Genomic DNA, 20,520 nt, shown 5'->3' with positions numbered 1-20,520 from the left:
TTTCACCTTGTTTGGATTCTTCTGCAGCATTAAAGAGTGAAAAAGCCTCTTGTTCCTTATCAAGAAGATCATTATATCTGTAATATAATTGGGAAGAGTAAAAGATACAAAGATAGCAGACTAGTAAGCAGATAAATCTTACATCAATGTCTGTAACTTCTTGGGTTGGCTGATACAATACTGCTGATATAACTGTATCAGCAAACCACACACCCTTCCCACCCCCAAGCAGCTTATACCACTAGCCTCTCATACCTATAGCCAATAGCCAGTACCAGCTTCTTGGAGACAGTATAGCAATAAAGAGGTGGTCTTTGGTTTTTTTGTTGTTGTTCCTTGTTACTTCAGGGTCCAATTCTGCTCTTTTTGGATTGCAGTCAATACTGAGTCATAACTGATTTAATAGACAGCAACATCTATTGATTAAACAACATACTATAAAGTAGCCTAATTATAGATATACTATTAATAGATACACTTACCATTAATTTACAATTGTATCATTTTGTGCAGTTACAACCAAATATAACACTCATTCTCGTTCTCTGATCTTATAAACCACACCCAACTATTTTATTATAATTCTGCCACCCTTCCCACCCACAATACTTGGTGCCAGAGTGCAAGCCTGTCACTCTTTGCTTGCCCCCATTGATTCTTTCAGGCAGGGACCTGATGGAGAGTTGTGTGGGTTGTCCGCAGGGGTTCCCTTCGGTGTCCTGGTAGGCTTGGGTGCACAGATGGCTTCTGTGCTGTTTGTAGGTGCTTGCGCTCCTACTGTCAGAAGATACCAACCTCTTTTTTTCTTTACCTGATATTATGACTTATTCCCCCTTTTTTCTGTTGCAGGACCCATCCTTTTTTTCCTACCTTTACCGTCTCTTTCTTTACCCCAACTCTTTGCAAACAAGCAATTTGCTGCCCCCCCCCCCCCCCCCCCCCAATTCTGCTACCTGTGTACTCAGATTTGATGTTTCCAATACCTTTAGGCAATGTTGGCCTTACAGAGTATTACTGATACAGTTGCTGAGGCTCAGGCAGCTTCCTAAGACTACATCCCGAAACTCCCCTACAATTACCTGGTTCATACTGGCAATGCTTTTTTTTTTTAATTTCATACATTCACTAAAGCAAATTATTCTACTTTAGCCTTGATTCCTCTACCTATCTCTAATTAATGCAAGTAGTTTCGTATCTGAGGTGCAGCCTGCATACCAGAGCAAAAAAGCTATGTGTCTTTCATGCTCTGTTTTGTGCTCATACAGCATCGTTGCCCTTGAATTGTTTTAATTGCTCTCTGGGTTCCCTGCAGAGGTTCAGCTAGTCATGAGGCCTGGTGCTCCAGCAGGGCCTCTTGCTTGCATTTGTACAACTGCACCTACATGATGACTTTTGCCAAAATAGTTATGGGCATGTTGTTTTTCCTATGCTCCTAGCCAAGTGGTTGTTTGCAAAACTTTTTCAAATGTAGACCTGGATAGTGCTTCACCCAATCTCAGCAATCGGGTTTCCTCATAAGAGTTTTTTTATTTAAAGATTTTTTTTTTTTCCCCGCTCTATTGTGTGAGTCCAGTATAAGGCGAGTCATAACCAAAGTTTAAGTCTTCCTTCAAGCCAAAACCTTTTTTTCTTGCCTTTGGCATCTTTGTGTACAGCTGTATCATACAATGAAACATTTCCACAGGGAAAGCTTCACTTTAAAATCCTCACTGATTTCTCTTCCTTTTTCTTGCAGTTCTCTTTGAACAAAAGCTTTTTGCTTCATATTTCTCAGCGTGGGTCCCTTGCTAGTGAAAGACAGCGCGTGACTTTCACAGCAAATAGATGAGGCTTTTCATAGGAGATGACTTCAGGAGAGTGAAGGTAACTTTTCCTACTGTGCTTCTAATGTGTATTTAATATTTTAGTTAGAAATCAAGGCCTAGAAAGGCAGTGCAAGCTAATGTGCCACGATCCCCCTCTTTCCAGCTACACCTGAGAGAGGGTGAGTTGTTTTCTGAGGTTTCCACAGTGCTGTGGCTGTTTGAAGTGCTTGTGCTCTCAGCAGCGTGCCTGATGGGGTTTGTGCACAGCGTAAGCCCTGCAGGAGCAGACACCAGTGGGGCCTCAAGCTCCCAAGGCTTCTCCCTTCACTTCTTCCTTCCACAGAGTGGGAGAGTTTCTGGGACCCACCAACCTTGTTGGCTGCCAGTGCAGCACCTGCTTGGCGAGGACCCAGCTCCTGCAATTGCCCCTTGTCCCTGCAAGTGCTCCAGGACTAAACCGAGAGCTGGGGCTGAGACTGCTGCAAAGTGACAAAACTTGACACAAGCAGGAGTTGCAGATGGGGCTGCTGTTTTGTGCTTTCTCTGAGCACTGTAAAGCTGAGCTTTGCTGAGCCCTGGCATGCTCTTGGCACAAGCCTTCGTGGCTGCCTTGGGTTGGACTGCTGCTCAGGAGTACCTGCTCCTCGTGAAACACCGGTGCTGTTTGTGTGTAGCATGAGCCTACATGATTTTATACAGGTCAGGTTTTAATTACTTTGACACCTTAAATAGTAGCAGGCTACTATGTTAGCTACCTTGCTAATTTTTAATTGCTTTTATTAATATTAAAGCTTTCAGGAAAAGGGAGTAGTCAGTGGTATGGAGAAAAGGAAGGAACTTTCTCCTTTTTATCACTTATATTAAATGTTCAGAAAACTAAGTTTATATGTTGTTACATCTTTTCAGGACTCCACCTGGAGTCTACAGAGTAAATGTTCCTGGTTCATCTGCTATCAAGTGAGAGGGTGTGCATTTGCACCAACATACACACCTTAGGCCATGCAGCTGTAATAGATACGTGCAAAAGTGAAGCCTCGTACAGTTTCCTTCTGGTTACAAACCAGCTTTTTCCTGGAGTAAACTGGTAGACAGCCATGGAGAAAAGGTGAAATTAAGCTGCTGTCATGAAGCAGCCATGCTCCTTGGGTCCAGAGGAGGGCCACAAAAATGAGCAGGGGGATAGACGCCTCTCCTATGAAGACAGGCTGAGAGAGTTGGGGTTGTTCAGCCTGGAGAAGAGAAAGCTTCAGGGACACCTTATTGTGATCTTTCAATACTTGACTGGGGCTTATAAGAAAGACAGGGACAGACTTTTTAGTAGGGCTTGTTGCAATAGGACAAGGAGTAATGGTTTTAAACTAAATGAGAGTAGATTTAGACTAGATATAAGGAAGAAATTTTTTATGATGAGGGTGGTGAAACACTGGAACAGGTTGTCCGTAGAGGCTGTAGATGTCCCATTCCTGGAAACATTCAAGGTTAGGTTGGACAGGGCTCTGAGCAACCTGATCTAGTTGAAGATATCCCTGCTCATTGCAGGGGAGTTGAACTAGATGACCTTAAAAGGTCCCCCAAACCATTCTATGATTCTGTGAATACTTCCAGATTTTTAACATTTGAATCCTTATGTTTATATGTCCAATATTTCAAAGACTTATATGCAATTTTTGTGCTGTGATTATATAGCATCTTCATATAGAAACACAGATTATTTGTTAAAACTCCAATTAACTCATAAAGTAGTGGAAGACAAGGTGGAAAGATTCTGCTTTTGGGGCTTGTAGACTTCTACTAGTAGCAGAAGAAGCATTTGAAACGCAGGTATGAAGTCGACAGGTGGTAACCAGGTAAGAGCAGTTGTCTAGTTTCCAGCTTTCTTTTATCACTATATGTTGTTATTGCTCAGTTGTGCCGCTGTGCTAGGCACTCTTCTGTAGTGACACAAACTCTGTGTCATCCCCAAGGAAAGAAATAGGTTGTCTCCTGTATGGCCTCTTCTCTTTAGCACCTTCTTTCCATAGAGGGAAGAAGTATCAAAGACACAGAAAACTTTTGGTCATGGTAGATTTGGAGCAGGAAGGTGATTTTTATACACTATCCCTCTACCATTTGTTTGCATGCAGGAAGAAAACGTAGGATGAGTTTGTTCTGGTCCTCTCTGAAGAGGATAGCCATACTTGTAATGTGGCTAAGATGACATATGTCCATGTAAGGAGTGAGTGCCTGAGAATTTGGGATGTTATTTTTGGACAAGTGTTGCTGTGTTTGTCAACTCGTCCCCAGTGTGCACCTTTGAATAAGGGAATGGGAAGGAGGAAAGTAGACTTAGCACCACTCAGAGCAGAGGCAATGATATGTGCATACATTTGTGGTTTGCATTGCATGTTCATGATGCAAATGTACGCAAGCCTAAGGCTGAAAAGAAATTCTGATCTTGGAGTCATGTGGTCTCTCAAACCATAGTAGGGGTGGAAGCAACAAAACCAGCTTTGGTGCAAAGAGAAGCATTTATCTGCTTCTGCATCTCCCATCTTCGGTTCCACCAACTGATCTCAATAGCTGTGCAGTTATTACTGTGGCAATCAGGTTTTGAGGTGGGTGGGAATTTTCTAGTGAACATTGTTCTTCTCAGAAAATACCACTTCACTGAGTCCAAAGCTTCTTATGAAAGTGCTGGTGCAATGTGGTGGGAATGTGCATACCAGCAGGGGACTTTTCTCAGCACAAGGAGCAAGCACCACGGTTAGCAGAAATCTCCCCTTATGGAATATGCTGTATAGGTTGAGAAACTTTCACTTCTTGCAAGGCTGGAGTTCAAAGCAGGAACTTGTGTGAGGACTTCTGGGCTAACAGGCTGAGCTGCTGTGGGGGTGGCCTCCTTTTGTTCAGTTAAAGCTCAGAATGGGAGAAGCTTTGAAATCCCAAGCTTCAAAGGGGTGAGAAAAGGTGTTTCATGCTGTTGTGCTGTCCCTTTGGTGGGCTGCCTCTCAGTGCATGGCAGTGGCAGCAATATGGTGAGGAACTGCTTTGGTGAGCAACCTTTAATTAGCTAAGGAAACAGCCTCTGGCTTAGCACACACTTCGCAGGTCTCGTTATGTCACAAGTCAGTCTCTCCTGTGTTATTTCATGGCTGTGCTCGTGAGCAGCTCTTTGGGCAGGCAATATGTTTAAATTGGTGTTGAATCAGGATCACAGTGGATCAATGGCCTCTAATACCCAGTGGCCCTCCTGGATCGATTGAATTTGTTTGCCAACATTACAGTGCTGGTGTGCAACTTTGGATTGATGCAGAATCGTGCTGGTTAGGCAGTAAGGAATGGCATATCAGGACAGCTGAACTGATGTGTGGTGTTGGCTTTTTTACCTAGTGGAAATGGATGTTTCTCCATCCTGGCTAGCTGAGTTTCCTTGATGTTCATGGAGAAGTGACTCTTTCTGCAGAATAAGCTCCGTTTGCTGCCTAGGAAATGCTTAGTGGTGTCCAGGCTCTCCTTCCATAACATGCGCTGGGACCTTGTGGTGGAGCCAACTCTGCTGAGGACTAGTTAATGTTTGAGGTAAGGAACAGAGTTTCTGGCCCTACAGACAAACTCTGTTTACGGGTGACTCAACAGGGCAAGAAGTGATATCTATAGGTATCAAGTATCTATAGCCAAATGCACACAGTGGAATGATGTGAAATTTTGTAGTCATGCAAGTATTGTGTTGGGGAACTTGGCAACTCAGCAGGGTTTTGGATTGAATAATCATCCGCAAGCAGGGATGAATGTCCAAAATAGCTGTCCTTGTGCTTCTGGATCACCTAGTATTGATAATCTTTCTGCTCTAAAATGATCCAGTTGACTTCCACATAGGCCTGACATGAAATCTTTAAAAATGTTCTTGTAATCATGTGCTGGCAGGTATGTGAAGAAGTGTCTGCTCACAGAGAGGGCTGTAAAAGGCAGAGCAGAAAGTGGAGGTCTCGTACCAGCAACAGACATTCTGAACAAGCAGCTTGGCCCTTCCAGGCAAGAAAGCAGGGCTTAAATTCATCAAGAATTTTGGATTTCATTGACCTACTTTGCCATTTGCTCCCTTTTAGTACCTGAGCATTCCCTAACCAATATTTCTTCTCTCCTTTCTGACTGACGGGTGGTGAGGATGGATTTGTTTGGATGCATGGAAAAAAGGAGGCGAAGGAACTACAGCTGAAGGAAGACTAAGTTTAAACAGGATTCTGATGGATTTTAGGAGTGAATTTCAGACTGGTCAGCCTACTGCCAAGAAGTTGTGAGTCTGATGCAAATGAATTTCATAGCTGCTGCTGACGTTCTCCCAGCTACATTCTTCCAGAAGTGTGTTTGCTAAGGGAGTTTGCTGTTGCTCCCGGTGAAGCTATTCCTGAGTTTATCCTGCTGTTCTCAGACTGTAGAAACACAGGGCTTCCGAGTGTCCCCTTGCAATCAGCACGATGCCAACAACAAGAATGCAGGGAGGTCGCTTTCTTGGTGGCTTGTGCTGTTGTTTCAAATGCTGCTTTGATGGAAGATATCACTCCCTCTGTGTTGAGCATTATTGTAATTGTGCAGGGAGAGCTTGGCTGCTGCAACCAAATCGAAGTCTGACAGGACGGAGCTGAGCCTGGTACAGGCTTTTTCTTCCTAGGTGGGGGGAAAGGATATGCATTCCTTCCTCGGGGGATAGAGCTGGTACAGGCATGGCTTCAACTGAGGCAGGGGGTTCAGACTTGCCCAAATCTGATTTCTCTGCTCAGTCTTCCAAGGATGCCAGTTCAATGAGCTGTTCTCCACCCTGCTACCTCAGCCAGGCACTCCAGCAGGCACAGGTTGGTGTGGATTGCATCTGATGTGAGGGTGGGATAGAGCCGAGTGCAATCTGTGATGGGAATTTGCCAACAAGGCAGCAATTATAGATATGGGATTATATGTGTGAAGGGCCATTTTAGGATCAGACTGCTACTCCTTGCTCTGTCAGGGGTGGGACAGCAGGGAGCCTTCCATAGTGGTATGAGAAGATTAAGTTGTCCAGAAGTAGACAACTAATCTGTGCATTACCTCTGGCTGCTGCTGAGACAAAACAGTGAGAAAAGCATCATCTTTGGTTCAGGTCCTGGCCTGATATCACATCACAATGCTGACAATGCTATTGTGTCTCTTCAGGAAGCCAAACTTGCTTGCTTTAATAAGAGTTCCTTAGGGATGGGGCAAGTAATATATTAGGGTAGGCTGCTTTTTCTCAATGGATATTCAGAGAACATCATCTGGGAGAGCTTCCAGCTCATTCTAGCTTCTGTTTCCTTAATGGAAGTCAGTATGGATCAGAGCCACAAGGTATTTCTAGTATGCAGATTGCCAGAGATCTAAAATTAATGTATGGACCTTCTTGTCCCAAGAGACCAGTGTGGCTATGGATAGCTTTCTTCAAAAAAGCCTATCTATCTGTCTTTCTGTGATAGCTTTCCCTTTCAGGTAGGCAAATTCAGGTTTTCTGCGTTAGCAAAGACACAACAGTTTGGACTAGCTAAGCCCAATTTGGATGTTGCTGAGATGAAAAAGTGGTTGTTTTTTTTTAGTTTCCTCTGGCAGAGAAGTTTCACTAGCAGCCTTGGTCAAAGCCTGTCTGAATCCGTTTCCTAGCAGAAACGTGCTCATCTTTCCTCCCACTTCTGTCACAATCTCTTCCAGAGGATTGGTGGTGGTGGGAAGGAGCAATTGCATTGGTTTTGAGGACTCAGTTTGCTGTGAGCACCCCAGTCTGAGCTCCGTTCTGGCTGGAAAGAATGACGTGAGGAAATAGGATCGCAGAGCCTGGGGAGAAGCTTTGCAGACCACCTGGCCTTTAGATTCCTGGCACTGCTCAAACTTGTCTCTGTAGGAAATCCATGTTCCAAGTCAAGCTCAGGTCAGATGAGAAAATGAATTTGGCAGGAATATTATGAGCCCCTACTGATCTGCCAACAAATCCACCCCAAGCATCTTGCTCCATGGCTCTATGCTTAGAATAGAGCAGCACAACTGACAGCCCAGCATAGAAAAAATGTACTTACAGAAGTGCCTGGAGGTGGCTTCTGCAGGCTTTCCCATGAACCAACACTGCTGCAAGCTGATTTTCCTTAGCACTGCGTTCTCCTTTTACAGAAAAATAAAAGGCAGGGCTGAGGAAGGGCTTGAAAGCAAAGAGAATTAAGGGGGCAGGAAAAAAGACATTCCTTCTTAGTTTTCTGTGTTCCTACTGTCCTAGGAAGACTTCCGTTCTCCTGGGTGCTTTTCATTCACTCAAAAACTGTACAAATGTAGGGACAATTCATACTTCTGTGCCCACCTGACCTCCTCTGACATCATTAGTAGCAACTGGTGAGATGTTGCTGTGTGCATTTAAGTGCCATTTTGTGCATTGTTTTTCCCAAAATATCTCGGCTTCAGAGCAAGGTGCATAAAGAAAACGAAATTCAAAATGACTCTGGTACAATTATAGTAGAAATAAGGAGCTATTGAGCTTAATGCAGATGCCATGATGGGGAAATATAATCTCATTTCATTTTCTTTTTTTTGTCTTTTGTGTTAGGTGCTCCATTATCATCTTTATGTGGGATGTTCAGAAATTTTATTGCATTGAGCATATCTGGGAATTGGGAGGCCTCTTTATTACAGAAGGCAGAGATTTTTGAGATGGGCTGTCAACAACTTGCAATGCTTTAACATCCCTTCAAGGTGACTGGATGATATGCTTTGTACAGAAGAGCCCCTTGGGGTAGTATAACTGGAAACACGGGACTTCCTGTTCAGGCCACAATTTTTTGAAAATTAGAAGCCTGTAATTAGATGTGTAAATCAACCCTTTGATATGCATAAGCACAAACATAACTATGGAAGGTCCTGATTTTCAGGGTTGCTGCTGTAAGATATAGCTGTGGGCTCTAAAGGCTGAAACTGAGCTGTGGTGTTTCCTAGAGGAACTGAGTAACCACGTGTTTGAATCGTTTTTCTTTAAATTTGTGAACATGACTGTGTGTTTGCATATTTATTTCTGTATCTGACATGAATGTAAGACACAAATATTTGTCTTCCATAAGTAAATATATATGTATAAACAAATAAATGTACAAATAACTAAATATAAATATTTTTATATGCATTTCTATTTAGATGACTTAAGTTCTGATAGGAGAGAATTGGAAATACCTAATTATTCACTGGAGTGGAGAACATCCTGAAGAAAAATCTTTAAAAATGCAGGTATGAGAAAAGCAACTGAGACTGATGGCATAGGTCCCTTCCTTGGTAGTCATGCAAATGGTGTAGGTATGGCTGTAGTCACTGCAGCACTATGGGCGAAACAGTGTTTTGTTTTCCTTCAGATTGTCTCATCCAGTGCCCTCCTGTCTTTATGAGGCTGGGTACGGATGACAGGCAGGAGTCTGAGGGTAGAGGTTGTGATGTGACCGAGGTCTGGACTCTGGGAGCTGAATTCTCCCCTGTTATCTTCACATGTGTTGGGACTGTGTCTGCTCCGTGACTCTCAGGGGATGGAAGGGACTCTGGCTCCTTACTGGGAAATGCTTCTGCTCCTAGTTGCGCTAACCAGATATGTGAGCAGCAAGAGAAGGCAGCAAAGATGCTGAAGGAGACGAGTTCTTTCGAAGGCAGTCTTTGATGAAAGAGCACCTGCTTGAGGCCGAACGAGGCATCCTTCTTCCCTCTGCAGGCAGGGGAGCTGGATGCCAGCAGTGGCTCTAACGGCGTTTGTACTCGGGGAATAGTTTCCAAGGTGAAAAAGCCGATTTGCCAGCGCCCCCCCAGATTCGAAGAGGCCAAGGGAGGGTCGAGACTTGTACTCTGCTCAGACCGGCACTCTGGATGCCAGAGCAGGCAGCCTGCTAACGAGTTAAACCGCGGAGTTAAAGCTGAGGTACGTACAGCTGTCAGCAAGGAAAAGGACAAGACAGAAAAGACTGGCGGGGCGGGGAGATGGAAGTTTTCCCTTAAGGCTTCGCCTGGATGTGCCTGACTGCCACCGAAGCTTTCTCGTACGATCCGGGCGTGGCGTTTCCCCGGGAGGGCCTGCGGACCCTCCCTGCCGGGAGGCGCGGAGGAGGAGCGAGCGGCGGGATGGCCGGGCCCGGCCGGAGCTGCCCGGGAAGCGCCTCACGCCGATTTCCCGGCGGGCCACCAGGGGGCGCTGTTCCTTCAACTTCCCGCCCGCCCGCAGAGCCGCGGGCCTGCGTGTGGGCCTGCCTCATCGCAGGGTGTTTAATTAATAAATAAGTGATTAATAAAAAGGCCTGCATCGCCCACCTGGCTCTGGCGGTGGGAGCTCACCTTTCTGGGAGGCCCCGGGGCAACAACAGATTTTTATTGTTTGTTTGTTGTTTTTTTTTTTTAAGCTCTATTTCAAGAAAGTGCCTTGGAAAAGGTCTGGGGGAGGCCAGGCCTGGGTGCCTCTGTGCTTTGCGGAGGCTGGCGATGGCTTGCTAGGTTTTCCTAATTTATTTTGCATTCTCCTCACAATTTCCATTGTGGAGCTTTCCCGTACAAGGATTAACCATCACAAGCGGTGCAGTGCAGTGCTGGCAACCTCCCTGGGAATCACGCATCCTGAATAATGATGAGAGCTGAAAGCAGGACAGAAAAATCCACCCTTCTGCTCCCTAAATCGGCACTGGGCAACGTTGCCCCAGATAGAGCAGCGCTTGGTGAGACACCACCCCCCACCCCAATTCCCACGGCCTGGCTCCCTCTCTGCAGGGGCTCTCATCAAAACATGCAGGCAAGGCAAGAAATGCAAATTGTGGGGATGCTCCTGCCCAGCACCAGGTGTCTATTGTGGAAGGGCCAGGTTCCTCATTTGCTCTGCAGGGTGCAGGCTTGTGTTTGCCATCTGAGGGACCAAGCCCCACATTTAAGGACTAGCGGTGTGGTGCTTTGCGGTGTAGGTGCAGGGAATGGGGGTGACTGGGGTGAACAACCAGGGCCAACGTGTGGGAAGAACAAAACAGCTTACCCTCCTGCCTTGCCTGCTTTGTTTTCTGATTGTGACAGAGGGCGTAAAGGGAGGGATTTTACTCCACAGGGAGTAAAATTTAGCCCAGGCTGCCCCGCTCACTCCTACCACAGGCAGCACTGCCAGTGGGTCCTTCCTGCAGTGAACAGGCTGGCTCCTCATTTGTTTTGCACTGTCAGGATGATGAGTCCAACTAGATTTCTTTCTGTTTGTATTTGCTGCTTGTCTGTGCTGACAAAACATGCGTAGTTTGTAGCTCCCTTGCTTCAGCTGGCTGCTGTTCCGTTTTAATGCAAGGCGCTTCATCGGAGGTCATTTACTCAGTGTGTTGCTGGGCCATTTACAAATATGAGCTGATGAATATTTCATCCTTGTTCACCAGGAATTCTGTTGAAGTGTAGAGCTTCATGGCAGTCAGTCAGTACATGATGCACTCAACCTGAAATTGTTTCCTTGCTGCATCTCTTGTCAGACGTGCTACTTGCTGATGCTGAGGAGGTAAAGTTGGTGGAAGGGGGAGAAATACATATATGTATTAATATAATACTCTTTATCTCACCTTGATTCTACTTAAATATCCCTGGAATCAGTGCTGCTTGGGGAGGGGCTCTTTCAATGAAATAGCAAGAGCAGCTGTCTCTTCCCATTTGCTCAAAGAGCAATACCCAGGCTGGCTTTCCTTCCTGCAGTGCCACACCTCCAGGAGGGAGGCTCTGCTGGACTCGGAGACTCCTTTCTTAAGTGCCAGGAAGAGTGAGTACTTGCAGCAGAGTAGGTGGTGAGACTAATTTATCTTGCTGCAAAACATGCTAGTGGAAGCAGGGCACAGTGTGCAGGGGACACATGCTGGTGTTAATGCCTGCCTGAGACCGCAAAGAGCCTGGAGCGATAGTTCTGCAGAGGGAGACCCAAGACGTTTGTCTCAGAGTCCAGTGATGATTCAGGCACCAGCATCATTAGGTATTTTATTGCTGAGCCAACTAAAGAAAACAGGGGCTGGGATAGAGTACCAAAGCTGACAGCAGGGGTCTATAAAGATAGTTTACCTAGCAGCTGCCAGCTGAGAGGGAGGATGTTGCTGTACCACAGCAGTGGAGTGGCAACAAAGTCCCAGCTGGATGGTGCAGATGTGCTGGTGGCAGTGCTTCCTGCCTCACCAGTTGACTGGGGAAAAGCCAGTGGGAAGGTGTTCTCCTGTTATGGTGTTGTTTATGTCACTGTAAAACAGTTTGTATTGCACTCCTGGATGTTCTGGACTGCGCGGCTTTCATGGTGAATGATGTCTCACTCTCATAACTAGTGCTATGGAGAGCATTAGCATGCGCTGTGTTTCACTAGTGAGAAAATAATCCAACTAAAGAGGTCCTATAATCATACAAGCTGCTTGAGCCCTTTCCCTTGGTGGTGCTGAAGCCAAGCTCTGGGGGTCTACCAGTAACAAACGTTATTTGTGACTGTGTCAGACACAGGAGAGGGAAAGGAGGCCACATGTACCTGGAGGTAGTCTGCTTCCCTGCATGCTCAGAAGCTTCTCTTTGCTGCCCAGACCACAGAGATGGGTTTCAAGATGTGCCTGCTCTTCGTTTACTGCTGGTTGGTCATCTGGTGCTTCAGAGCTAGAGCCAAAGGAGAGAAGCTGTGAATATATAAAACTTGGTAGGTTTGTGGGGTAGTAGGAGGTCATCTTGACAGATGCAGAGGAGAAATGTTGGTAGTTTAGAACTAGGCTCCACAACTCTTCTGAGGGTGGAAAATGAGGTAGGCTCCTCTTCATTTTTTTCCATCTCAGCTTGGTCTACGTTACACAGTTCATGCAGCTCTCAATATTGCAGTTTGTCTGGCACAGCATGCACTTATGCAACTCCCATGCTGCCCTGTAGGTAAGGCCCTGCAAACCTGGTTAGGTGCCCTGCTTTGTGTGAAGCTCTTGCCATACGCTGTGCAGAACAGTGACAGGATCTGGAAACTGGGCAGATGTGGACTTATTGCATCCCCCAGCCTGCTGGCTTTTTTGGGACTGAGCAGGAGTTTCATGCTGGTGACACTGTCTAGTCACTGCTGTTCAAAAGGGTCTGGTGTGAACTCATGGTACATGAACTGGCCCTCTTCACCAAACTGCTTGGAACGAGCTTTAATCTTAATGATCTGTGGGGCTTTTACTTTGGGGTATTTTTTGTTTTGTTTTTAAGATTCTCTGAATTCTCTAGGGCATGGACAGGCCACCACTGTGCTATTCAAGTCTGCCTGTGACTGTGTGTGTATATATAGATACACACACACACACATGTGGTATGTGTTCTCTTACTTCATGCTTTGACATAGTGTCTGGAAGTACACCTAGGAGAGGTCTGGTTATCCTAGGTACAATGTCATAGCCATCCTTTGGTTCATGGGGTTGGCTCCCCCCAGAAAAGGCCCAAACCCAGTGAAGACAGTGGGAATATTTGCTGTAGAAGTAGGGTTAGGCTGGGGTGGCCTTTTTGTGACTGGAAACTTTAATCTCTGTCCTGCCAGAAGCTTCACTAATTTGTCTGGGAAAATCAGCCTTTTTGACTGCTTTAAACCCCTCTGTACTTCATCTCTACTTTTTTTTGAGTAGGCTTTGGAAGGTTTTTGTTTGTAGTTTTTTTGTTGGTTTTTTTTTTTCTTTAAACTTGACTAATGTCTTCACGTTTTTTCAGGTTGGTACCCTAGGATACAAAGTGCTCACTGAAAACAGTGAAGGGGAGGCAAGCTTGTAAAAGGAGGATATCATCTGGAAGTTATGTGTATGGAAACTTGATGCCAATGTTCATGAAATGCAATAAAAGAAGGCAGTGTGGAAAAAAAAATGTGAGGGCATCCTAGACTCCATCATAGTCTTTATTGGGCTGCTTAAATTTTTTTTTAAATATAATTGGATTTTTAATTTGACCAATTGTAATGACAGAATGAAACTGATTCTGTAGCCAGTTCTTCTAAAACAGCTCAATTAACCTGTACATCTTTAATAACTTTTTGTAGAGTGAGACTTTTCTGTGGGGGTGCAAGTGTATGTGGGTGGTTACTGAGAATACACTTCTCACTGTCTCTTCCACTCTCTCTTTCTGATGCACACAGATATTATGGGCCAAAATTTGCCACTTCTGTCATCTCAGAAATAAACAGGACTAGTCATAGGGCAAAACATGGCTTACTACAAATAAAAGTGACAGAAACTGTACCTGAAGGAGGAACAAAAATGGTCATTTTTAATAATACTTGGTTAGTTTCTGAAGTAGAGAGCAAACAAATGAACTTGTATTATGCTCTAGGAAAAGAAAGAAGAATTATTACTGTTATAGTGAAACTTGCTGAAGGGAGGGCAATTAGAATCGAAATTGCTATTTGAGGCAGCGTGTCTAAATTTTGATTCAGGGTGGGTTTTCTCAGCAGCATAGCTGACATTTCTTGGGTTTTCACACTATGATTTTACAGTATTTCAGCCATGAGTTAAGTAAGTTCAGATATTGCACAAAAGAGTAAATATAGGAGATTTTACTTTTTTACTTACAAAGTAGCTGCTGCACCTGTCCATGCCCTCCATTAGTCACTTTTCTCACCGGCCATGGATGCTGTATGCTCTGTCAGTCCATCTGCCAGCTTATGTCTTTGCTTGTCCATCTCTTAAGCAAGCCTGCACTGTGAGAACCATCAAATGTGTTTCAGACGTCAGTGTAAACTGGTCCGAGTCCTCCCACTGTACTTGGCTGTTTCCAGGGCTGTGGTTGGGCAGGCAGGGATGCTGGTAAGAAGTCCAAAGAAACATGGAGGGGGTAAATCCCTCTGTCTCTGTTCTTGTTACCAGCTGATGCAGAACTGTTTGGCTGCTTCCATCTCTGGCAGCCCTGCATTTGGTGATACTGAAGACCAACTGCAGACTGAGCTGTGTTAGCAGGATCTTTTCCATCAGGTCAAGGGAGGTGGTTATCTTCCTTTTGTGTGGCACTTGTTAGGCCATGTCTGGTGTACTGTGCTCAGTTCTGAGTCCCTAGCACAGGAGGGATATTGGCAAGTTGGAGTGACTCTACTAGGACACATAGGGAACTGGAGTATATGACATACAAGGAGTAGCAGAGGAAGGATGAGAGGCAACAGATGCAAGTCACAGCATGAAAAATTACAGCTAGATATAAGAAAGAAAATCTTCAAAGGCAAGGTAGTCAAACACTAAGAAGTTGCCCAGAAATGCTGTGGGATCTCATCTTTGGAGGTATTCAATTTTGGAAGTTGGACTAGATGACCTCCAGAGGTCCTTTTGTACTTAAATTATTCTGGGGTTCTATGACTTTGTGCAAGAGTTGAGTGAGTGTCTTACATGATCTGTACCATCTCTGTAATGCACCAGAAAGACTTCCAAGCAAGCATCTTTGCACTCCCTTTCAGAAACAAAACTCCCTCAGGACTGTCCATACCATGAGCAGCTTTGCCACAACTTTGCAGGCTGCCACTCTTCACCCCATGCACAATGAACTTTGTCTTTGCCTGTATTTTCCTGTATGTGAAAATGGCTATTAGAACTATTTCTAGCTGAAAACATCATCTGCTTTAATGAAAAGCCTGAAACAGTAGAAAACACACTTGAAAATTAGGTCTACTTCAGCCCAGTGCTTTCCAGGTATTTTCCTGTGTTCCTCCACAGATTCTCATGGAAAGCTTCTTCCTCTGGCAAGTCTTATAAGGGACTTGCGAGGGAGGGTGGTTCTCTCTTTTCACCAACAGATGTCATTGAACTCTCTCTTCTCCTCCCTGTGCCCTGCCCTGAAGTTTCAGGCCACCAGGCTTAGACTGCAAAGAGCCACTATGTCAACTTTTAAAATGAAACAGAGAACTTGTCTTGGGTCTCCAGAGGTTGAAATGAGGATCCATGCTTTGGATCAGCCAAATGCAGTCCATACCAGCATATCTGAATAGGACACAGGGCAAATAGGAATTTTTCTGTAAGTTTTGAAAAAAAAAAAATCTAATCTCTTCTTATTCAATGGGAGAAAAAAATTACAGAAGACTTTATCTACAAGTATTCCACGTTTTTACAGGATCATTTGATAATTCAGGTTGGAATTGATCTTGAAGTCTGTAGTCCCACCTCTTGCTCGAAGTAGGATAGGCAGTGAGGTTAAACCAGGCTACTCAGGACTTTACTCAGTTGGGTCCTTAAAACCTACAAGAACAGAAATTGCACAACCTCTTTGGGCTATGACTCTTCTAAAGAGGTCAGTTGTTCCAAATTTTCTGGAAAAACGTTGGTAAGATGAAGCCCTAGTTCAAAGGAATATGTCGCACTGTCAGCAGAGAACTATGAGCAACCTGAGTATAGCTTGAATAAGTCATTAATATGTCCTCCAGCTTTCCCTTTGTCAAGTGGATCCAGTAGCACTGGAGGTGCCAGAAAGACTGTATCCTAGTCTGAGTTGCAGCTGAGCTTCGATGCAATCACAAGTGCTGGCACTGTCATTGCCTTCAGCCTTGGAACTCATCCAGTCCTGGACAAAGTCATGCTGGCCTTAAAACCCAGAGCTGAACTCTGGAGGCAATGTGGGGGTTTTTTGTTAATTTAGAGTGAATGAAGGAAACAGTCATTGAAGGGCACTCGCTTGTTAGCAGTCAGTAAAGTAAGAAAGTTCAGGATTTCAGTTTGAGATCTCATGCAAAGATATGTTAATTTTGAAACTTCTTCACAGAAGCTACTGCAAGCTGGGAATGTTGCAGCATATGCCAGCTTAGCAGAAAGATGCCACAAGTTACTGAGTCTGACCCAGGTATTCTTGGTTGAAAGATTATGGCCTGTGCTCTGTGGGAAGCCAGACAACTGCCAGGTTTCGGATCGGCAAAGTTCTTGAGCACTGCGTAAGTGCCCTTTGCCAAACTTTTTGTGGTCTCAATATTGGGGCTGTTTTCGTGAGTGAATGGATCTGTGATGGGAGTGTAGAAGAACAGTGTGGTTAACTGAGCTAACATCAGTCGCAGAAGCTTTTCTGAAGCATCTGCTCTGAACACTGACAAAGACTAGCTAGTGTTTTGATAAGATGGAAAAATTTCTTGCTCCTTTGTCCCTGTCTCCTTTTCTATGGACTTGAACTTGATGAAGCACCTTTTCTGGGTCAGCTTCAACAGGATAGATGAATTTCTGGCATTTATCTTGATACCAATGCCAGAAAAAAAAAAATCAATATTTAATAATTCCTTCTTAATACAGCCTTCCTGTGTCCCTACTCAGAATATTCAAGGTCACCAAGTGCTGTTCAAAGGCATGGGAACAGTAAAAGCTGTGCTCTGAACACTATCATATACTATATGTTGTTAAGCTCATAAGTTGCTTTCAAGGATTCCCCATGACAGCATATAACAGTGATCTCAATCTGATGTGCTCAAATGGCTTCCTTGTTAACTGAGCAAGAACAAGAAACAGCTTGTTTGAAATGATGCACATGTTTCCTCTTGATAATGGTGCTCTCCATTAGCCTATTAATAGTAGAAGCAATATTTAATTAACAGCTTTCCTACAGCCCCTGTTCCCCTCCGGTCTGGCTCTGAGCTCAGTCATGGTGGCTTTCTCTCATTTGTCCATTGCCATAGAGGTCTCTCTTTTTGTTCTTCTAGAAATAGATGGTGAGCTATTGTTTGTATTTTGGGATCAGTTAAGGAGATGAACATGTAAGACAGTCTGCAGACTGCTGAGTTTACTTCGCTCAAAGGGAGTAAAGGAGTAAAAATCATCAGAAGTGACACAGGCTCCAAATTTAAAGGAGATTAGGGTACCTAGAAGCCTGAATTTCACTGGTAGTTAATGACATCTATTCCCAGATTTTTTTTCAGGATGCTGTACCGAAATGTAGGCATTTCCGCCACGCTCCAGTCACAGGACAATGCAGACAAGCTTAGGCTTGTTTTCCACAAGGCTCAAAGTGCTTTTCAGCAGTTGTTTAATTTCATAGTGTAGACTACACATTCTCTTTATTTTTTTTTCTGATTTTCCCCTTTCAAACTGTGCTGTTATATATCCTTTATAGTTCTTCATGTTGTTCCATGTAGGGGCCGAATCCTTATGGGAGGAACCTGTTTGCAGTCACTGATCGTCGGATAACTCCCTGTAAGATTCATGCAACTTAGTGCGTATGTGGTCATATTTTATCTCCTGTTTTGATCAACTCTCCTACTTTTTACTTTCTACACTGTGCTCCAAGTTTCAGGGATATTTGCTGTTTTTATCTGTGCTGGCCCTACTTTTAACTTAATTTTGTATTGCCCTTCTTGCTACCTTTTGCAGATAATCTGCTAGCAAAGTTGCACTTGATAATGAGCAGGTAAAACCTCTCATGCTACTGAGTAACCATAGGTCTTTATTTATGGTTTCACATGGAGAGAGCTGTGTTTTAGCAGTTTCCATGTTGACACAGCAAGTAACAATTGAAAAAGTTTGGAGACCTCGTCTCTGCCTATAAATACACCAAATGAATCTTTCTTAGCCCCTTCTGAGGCCTTGTAACTTAAACTATGTGGTAAAATCTAGCCACTGAGGATTTATGAAGGTTGGGTAATGGCAATTTATTGACTTCAGCGTTCTTGCTCATTTACAAAGACAGTCAGCTGAAGGAGAAGCATTCATACTTTATTACTCTTCCTTGAACAATGACATTTTTATTTCTCAAGAATTGTTTTTCTTTTTAATTTAAAGGCAAAACACAAGTTCCCTTAATTTGACACATAACAGAAGATTGGCCTGAGATGCTTGGAATTCATTTTCTAATAATTACAAAATTCACTGTCCAATCTTACTTTCTAATAACTGTAGGATTAAAAGTTGAAAAACAGACTGTTCGAGAAGAATAAGTCATTGCTAAGGTGTCACAGTTACATTTAAAAAAAAAAAAATTAAATTTTGACCGCTCCTTCACAAATCATCCTAATTTCTGTGAATGCTCTGCTATTATCAATACCTCGACAAAATAATAGAAACTGTTATGAGAACAGCAGAACTAATTAGACATGGATGCCTATGAGTTTGTGTCCTAAACCATACACCAGTGCAAAACTACCAGCTCTGGCAAGAGCAAACACCAGTGATGCTAGTCTGCCTCCGAATGTGTACGGGTTTGTTGGCTGTCTCAGGCTTGCTGGAATATATAGTGGCTGAGTTTTGCCTGCTTTCCCTTAATGGAAAGCACTAATTTTGGTCTTTCTTGTCTCTCCAGCTGCCAGATCCCTGAAACTTATAAAAATATAATTATCTGTGAGACTCCAGCCCTTCTTTCAAATTTGGTTAAAATTAGCTAAGGAGAAAATTCACTAAAGGGAGCTGACAGACAGGAATTGGGCCAAAAATACATCAGCCATCATGTCAGTTGTGTGTGTCATGGGTAGCTGTTATTTTAATACTGCATTTCTCCCAGACCAGCCTGTGGGGATAGCTACTCCAGTGTCCAGGAGGTGCGATTATTTTGTGCCTGTTTCAGTGAAGAGCTACTTGGAGATGTTCAGGTCCATCTCCTCCAAGCACTGCTCAGTGTTGAATGTCATTTCATGCTATCAGAGGGGTCTTGGCAGCCCGAGGTTTTCTGTTCCTTGTGGATTTGGGGGCACACTAGATGGCTCTGTGCAAGGCAGGTGGGACTGGCCCTACAGGTTTGCTTGTGGCTACGTGCTTTAGGTAAAAGCGTCAACCAGGCTGTAACAGTGTGGGGCTCCTCTCTGGAGGAAGACGGCCGTTAGCAAGCACTAACCCTCCACGCACAAGTTGGTTTTGCTTTGTTGTTATGGGCAGAAATAACCAACCTTTCTCTCTAGATCAGAGCTAATGCAGTAAGTCCCCCTGTTCTATCTGAATTTTTGACTGTACAAGACTCAGTCCAGCTCTTACGTTTTGAGCCTGTGTAGTATAAGGTGCATTCAAGTGTGCAGTAAGGGCTGTATCCAAAGTACAACATCCATTTGTGTTTGGCACTGTCACCCCCATAGCATGATATCTTGCACAGGCTCTGTTGAAGAGCTAGTTTTCATTGCTTGGGGCGGTTACCAATTTTAGGCCCTACTGCTGCAGAAGACCCATATGCCTGGATTTAACTTTGTGCCTGAGAGCACTCCTGTTGAAATTTGTAGGTATATTCATCTATGTGCATTTAAGCTACCTAGGTTGTCTTGGCTGGGGTCTTTCTGCAAGGTATATTTAATACCCTATGTCTGCAAGGGTACCACAGCCACTATTCTATGGGTGTAAAGGAGATAGTGTGATACCTGTCTTTTCAAGGTGCCCTGCACTGCTGAAGACTAAAAAAAGTATTTCTCCATTGCACGATGCAATTTGGTGAAGAGATTTCAGAGAGACCTCTAAACTAGTTAGCTGTAAGTACTGTAAGCAATATAGCTGCATTAGCACAGAGCTCAGCTGGGTAAATTAGCATTGTGCAGCATAGACATATCCTAAATTTCTGGTATGGTTTCCTCAGTGACACTTTTTCAAACCACAGCTTGAAAATAAAATATGATTTTTTTTTTCACCTCTCCAAAACACTGTGCTAGGAAAGCTTGCATACATTTTTCTTTTTTATTATCTCACTATCTCCTCTTTTAAAATAAACTCTAACCTGACTGCCTTATTTTATTTCATTTTATTTTTTTGCTTTTATTGGTGGCATCGTCTCATTCATCTGAGCCTGGATCCCCTGTAACCAAAGCTGTTTCAGCTGGGGCACAGAA

The 20,520-nt window shown here is 44.0% G+C and overlaps 1 protein-coding gene across 1 annotated transcript in view; it reads left to right on the top strand.

The window, feature by feature from the left end:
* Positions 1-1,733: 1,733 nt before the first annotated feature.
* F13A1 (coagulation factor XIII A chain) overlaps positions 1,734-20,520 on the top strand; it is a 151,091-nt gene continuing 132,304 nt past the window's right edge. The window contains exon 1 of the mRNA XM_069809037.1: positions 1,734-1,863. The gene's annotated coding sequence lies outside the window, so the exon portion shown is untranslated. The remainder of the gene's footprint in view (positions 1,864-20,520) is intronic.

This window comes from Haliaeetus albicilla, chromosome 21, assembly GCF_947461875.1.
Source record: "Haliaeetus albicilla chromosome 21, bHalAlb1.1, whole genome shotgun sequence".
NCBI lineage: Eukaryota > Metazoa > Chordata > Aves > Accipitriformes > Accipitridae > Haliaeetus > Haliaeetus albicilla.
This window is presented reverse-complemented; position numbering and strand designations above follow the sequence as displayed.